The sequence below is a fragment of the Falco naumanni genome, chromosome 13 (genome assembly GCF_017639655.2).
Source record: "Falco naumanni isolate bFalNau1 chromosome 13, bFalNau1.pat, whole genome shotgun sequence".
Lineage (NCBI taxonomy): Eukaryota > Metazoa > Chordata > Aves > Falconiformes > Falconidae > Falco > Falco naumanni.
In genome coordinates, this window is record NC_054066.1 from 30160674 (window position 1) to 30166673 (window position 6000).

The following is a 6000-nucleotide window of genomic DNA, read 5'->3' on the forward strand; positions in this document are numbered from 1 at the left end:
ATTGTTAAAGTTTCTGATCCAAGTTTTAATCAATTTAATCAGTCCCTGAAGCATATTTACTCTCCTACAAGCTTTATTTTCTTGTACTTTTGCTTGTGCCTGCTATGCTTTCTTGCAAGCCTTGAATGTACTAGACTAAATACTTTCTCACCTTTTAACTGGCTAATTAATTCTGTTTCTTGAATTACGTGGGGAAAAATGTGTTTAAACAGCTATGGAATTTACATATACACATATATAAATAAAATCAGTATCTGAACTTTGGATTAGGCCTACAATTCTCATGTAACAGAAAACCCACTGAACCAAGATTTTTGTCTTAACATTGCATTTTTAATTTCATGTTAAATGCATTAGACCTGTTTTAGTGCTGTTTACAAAATGTGTCCATGTATAGACTCAAAGGTATGAATGGTGATCTTGTTTCAGTTCCAGTTTTTATAAGAATGGCTGTTTCCTATACTGTGACTTTGTAATATTAACAATAGTGTGTAGGGAAGGAAGTCCAAGATGAGGAATAACCTGGCAAAGCTCCATGAGTAAAGCTCTGCTGTTTCTTACTTACCTGAATGAAGGGAAGGAAGTCTCCTGTCACTCTATGCTTAGCTTTGTGGTCAGGGTTGGGTATATTAGAGCACAGTTTCTCCCCCCCCCCGCCCCCCCCCCCCCCAATATTCTTGCTGATTTTTTATTTTCAGGATAAATATAAATTGTGGCAGTCCGATTACTGCAGTTGTACCTTGAAATCTGAAATTTCACTCACCTATCAAATAATTTGTATCAATAGAAAACAGTATTATTCCATTTAGGAATAATACTGTAGGAATAATACTGACCAAGTATGCTGCAGAACATATGAGATACACTTATTACCCCCCCCCCCACGTTAAAAATGTAATGAGCTTCTACTGATCTTACTGTTTTCCTTTCCCTATCTATTCCTCTGTCAAAGTGTTGGTTTTTGGCAAAAGGAAAACTTATGTAAATAGATTAAAACTGAATTTCACTTTATGGAATCTGTCTTGCTCTGTAGCATGCTTGTGTGTGTGTGTGAACATTCACAGTGCTACTCCTAGTGCTCCCAACAGATATTTAAAATACCAGAACTGCAGAAGTCGAGAAGCTTCTCTACCAGGCCTTTCAAGCATTCTGTGATCGTAGATCTACTTTAAGATAATAGAAAATTTTCTTTTTAGGTTAGGTTTGTCTTTAGCAGAAGCCCTAAGTAAGGCCTAATTTTAGAGAAATCCCTCAGTACTTACGTTATTACTGAAACAAAACCTGTTGTAAACGCTTTTGTTCTGCATTTCAGAAATTGGTTAGTAATTTCACATGGGTGGCCTTTAAAATCACCATTGTCTGTGCTTTTCTGCATCCTAATCTATCTTCCAACTTCCAATCTAAGAATTCCCCAGTTTCCCAAATACTTCCCTGTCCTCGCTGGGGATTGCAGGTTTGGATTTTGCTGACAGACCGGTACTGGTCTGAAGGGGAAAGCATGAGTGTGCCTTACCCATGTCAGTCACTGGGCAGCCACCTTGGCCCGTAGCGCAGGCAAAGTTGGCTAACTTTGCATGAACCCAGACCAAGCACAGTGTTCAGATGTTCCCTTCTGCCAGCTGAGCCCTCTGGTTACAGCAGCATCCAGGGAGCAGATGGCTGCAAAGCAGCGTGAGGGATGAGTGCAACTGGAACTGCTCCAAGCATATCTGAAGCAAAATAGTCGGTGCTTTGAGAACCGAGAATTCAAGCCCCAACAAAGCTAACGTGGAATCTTTTGAGCAACTTTGTTAGGTAAAAAAGGTGAGACTTCATTGTTTGTCTTGATTTATTAATTATTAGAGGTTGTGTCAGTTCTTAAAAAAGGTTTTCTTTGGCGATCTTTGCTGCTTCATATGATCTGAATGTTGAGGGAATTTCCTCCTAACTGTGGCTAATCTAGGGATGTGTTACAAAATCTCTTATCGCAAAGCAGTCTAGCATACAGTCTCATAGCAGATGAAGTCAAGAATTCACAAGAAAACAAGATGCATGCCTTTTATAAATCAGTCAACAAATATCCCTAACAAGGATGCATGCATTTTGAGTACTTTTCATGTAGGTTGTTTTTATCATACAAAGTTTTCTTACTCATCAAAAAGAGTAAGTTCTATAAGCACGCCTTTTAATTTTTTAATACCTTGCTGCACCAGGTCCAGTTTTTCAGGTCTTCCTCATAAAAATCATGAAACCAAGAGAAGAAAAGCAGTGCTGTGTCTTCCACTCTTCCCAGGTATTGCCATTAGAAAAAAATGTGCCGTTTTACCTCTGTCAGACTACATCTTCACATCATGGTCTCTCAGCTAAAGGATGGAGATGTTTGCTTACTTCTGCCCACCCGAAGAACAAAGGTTCTCAGTGGTCTGCATGCCAGCACCTGCACCCTGGCTTGTCCCCATGCAGCTACACAAAAAGGGACGTGGATGAGGAAAGGTACTTTTTTTTTTCTGCTTCGCTAGGTTTTTCTTCTGTCATGTTCCATGGCAGCACCACATCTTAAGTGACTGGTTTTAGACTGGTCAGCTTTTAACATCTCCTAGAACAACTTGCCTCTTACCCCTGCTAGTTCTCCCACAAAGGTTAAAAGTTAGTATCAAGGATGATTTTCCAGGCAAAAAGAAAACACAGGATGAAAACAGGGAATACTGATCATGAATGTTCTTGTCACTTGGGGAAATAGAGGATCCTGCAATTCAAAAATACACAGAACAAGTCACATGGGCCTTATCTTCTGCAGAGAAGGGAAAAGGTGAAATACATAGCACTGAGCAACAAGTACAACCAACAACGTGTGATCAAGCTGCATTAAGAAATACATGACGCTGGCTTCTCAGGTGTTTCAATATATATATATACACACACTTAATATATATACACAATATAAAACACACCAGTGACAACTGTTATGTTTTACACTAACAGCAGCAGCAGGATGTTGGAATAATTAGGCTGTGTTTCAAATTGCCCCGCTGAGCTCGAGCAAGTCCTATACCCTCTGTATGAGACACAGGAAATTCAAACTGGAAGACTCACCTAAAATATTAAATCTGATTGTAATTAGACTATTAGCTTTGTTTCCTAGCAAAATCTGTCAGAGAACCATCTCTGTGTACATGCAGCTTTTATTAACAAAAAAGAAAACTGTATCTTACTGTATCTTTCTGCAAGTTAAATTAGTTAGGCTAGGAAAAGTACTTTTCATGCTGGTATGAGTCTCAGCACTGTTCTGAACTACCCTGTTGCTAAAGTTTGCAAAGATATTCCGGAATGCTTTTTCTTCTGCAGCTACTCCTTTAATTTAGCCTTGTTAGCTGGGTAATTATTCTGGTATTGTCAGCAGTGTTCACACAGGGAGCCTACCAACATAACTATTCCAGAACAACTCTTGCCAGTAAGATCACACTGTGTTAAGCAATTTCTTTTTTGCTTTTTGCAATTCTGGACTTTTATCCTGAAGCACCAGAGCAGATCAGATCCCAGTTTATTTTCATATCTATTTTAGGACTTATTTACCCCACCGAATTTGGCCAAAAATCAGATTTCAAATCTGTCTTGAGTAACTGAAAGTCTTAAAAGACTAGTTGTTTTTCTGTCCTGTAAGCATTACCACCACGTTCACGAAGGTGAATTTGTCTTCTAATTAATTTATGTGCATAATACATCAGCAAGCCTCATTTTCATCAGCATTAAGCTACCTGGAACAAACTGATTATGGTGTGCCTGGGTTTTTTGTTCCACTGTCTTCTTGGGAGGGGTAATCTCAGTAAAGAAGCTGAAGCAAGTGGCTGTACTGTAGTGACTTCTGATGCGGCTTCAGCTGTTTGCAAACCAGACACTGCAGCTTTTCCCAAATCACTGTTGCAAACTGTTTAAGTGTAATCTGACTTATGTATTGACGTGGATGAGCAGTGTTTGTATATCCCATTCCGCTGGCTTTGCTGTAAGGGGAATAACCTCTGAGACACAAACATTGGTGCAATTTTTTTGGTTAGCACAGCTGTTTGTGAAATGAATGTCTGAGCAGTCATCTACTATAGATGTTCACATAGCCTTCTTGCCAGTAAAATTACATCAACTTATAAAACAACATGAACTCCGCTGACAGCAGTTGTGGGGGGTTTTTTGGTTGTTTTTTTTTTGCTAGCAGACTGTGTCCATGTTAGAGGTTTTGCTGGCTTGGAGATATTGGCTGCAGAGGTATGCTTACACAGCTATTTTGGTGAAACTTTGTAATACGTACCAGGTCTTTGTATTAAATAAAACGTATCACCATTGTCTCCAGGATATGCTTTGCGTGCATTCTGAGGTGCCAACCAGAGTGTAAAAGCTCTTAGCTACCTGAGTAACAAATAGCTGTAAAATGCACACAGGTAAAAACAGAATCTTAGGCATTGACCCCTTTGTTAAAAACCAATACGTTTACTGAAGTATGCCTTCTCAGAAGTCTCTTGAAAATCAGATTAACACAGAACAATTAGCAAGATCATAACATACAAAAAGTCTTATCAGACAATACCCAATTGCCACAAGTGCAAATAAAACTTATTAATTTGTGTTACAGACTCTGTTTTTTTTAAGTGTAAATGTGTATGATGCACATGTATACCTTTCAATAATGAAACTTCATGTAACATGTTTACCGTTGCATCATATTCTTTGTTCTCCATTATTTGTTTTAGAGGAATAGAAGCTTTCTTTTTATATATGGCTTTTCTTCACTGAAGTATATGCAAGCAACTAGATGTAGTTAATGAGTGCTTAAAGTCTCTTTGCATAGTGCATACCCAAACAGAAATTGTGCGTGCTTTTACTGGTCTACACTGTGTAATTGTTACTCAGTTACTCAGAAGGCATGAGATTTTTCCAGGGAATCTAAAACGTTTTATTTTATAACAGATATCACACATGCATCTTCATCTATGTAGCCTTTCTCAGAAAAAAATTAATGTATGCAGGGCTTTGATACAAAGCAATGGATGGATCTAGATTAAAAATCACAACCAGTGGTATTGTGTCTTTAAACCATTAGATGCTCATTATCTAAGGGTACATTTGAAAGTGCGCTTATTTCTTCCGATCTGTTTGCTCAGCTTCCACTGAAGTATAGACTGATTTTGCTGCTAGAAAATGTATGACAAAGAGGGATACTCAAAGTACTGTACTTTTGTAAATCCTTCAGCTGAAAGAAAAAAAAAAAAAGTCTGCGCTATTAGAAAACATTTGAACAGCAGGTGAAATTGAGATAATGTTATTGTCTTGTTTTTTATAACGTATGATCTTGTAATTAGTAGAAAGAAGTAATGATAATGAGGCTTTCTATGTCACATTTGTGGTTGTTTCCTTTATCACTTAATCCAATCCCATTGTGATGGAAGTGTCATTGTCTTCTGAGGGCTTGAACACACCGAATAGTTTTCTGTAAAAGCTGGTGGTCATATCCTATTTTTGCATGCAAAGAAGGAAGTTTCTGTTTTCTAAACAAAGAATAATAACAACAATACTATGAAAATTTATTCTCACAGTGTTAATCACTTTCAGATTGGTGGGGAAAGATGCTTAAGCTTACACCAAGTGGTACAATAGCAGCTAATTATATTACTCAGTAGAAAGTGCAGCTCAAATGCTAACATCTTGCTGAAGAAGACAGTTCTAGCTGTAATAAATACTACTTAAGTTTAGAACCAATGTGCACTTACTTATGAAATGCCACACTGTCTCATGGAAGTGGTCAAATTAATGTATATGGCACCATGAGTGAAATTATCAGAACCTTCCCTTGAATAGGCACGTCATCGGGAAAGGAATGTAATAGGTAGATGGGTGTGTCTTTACCCAAGGATGCGGAGGCCTGGAGGAAGCAAAAAAGCCCTTGTAAAGGCTGTTATCAAAAATCCCTCATACTCACATCATTATCTGTACAATAACCACGTGTGTGTGCATGCACACACACAATCATCTAAC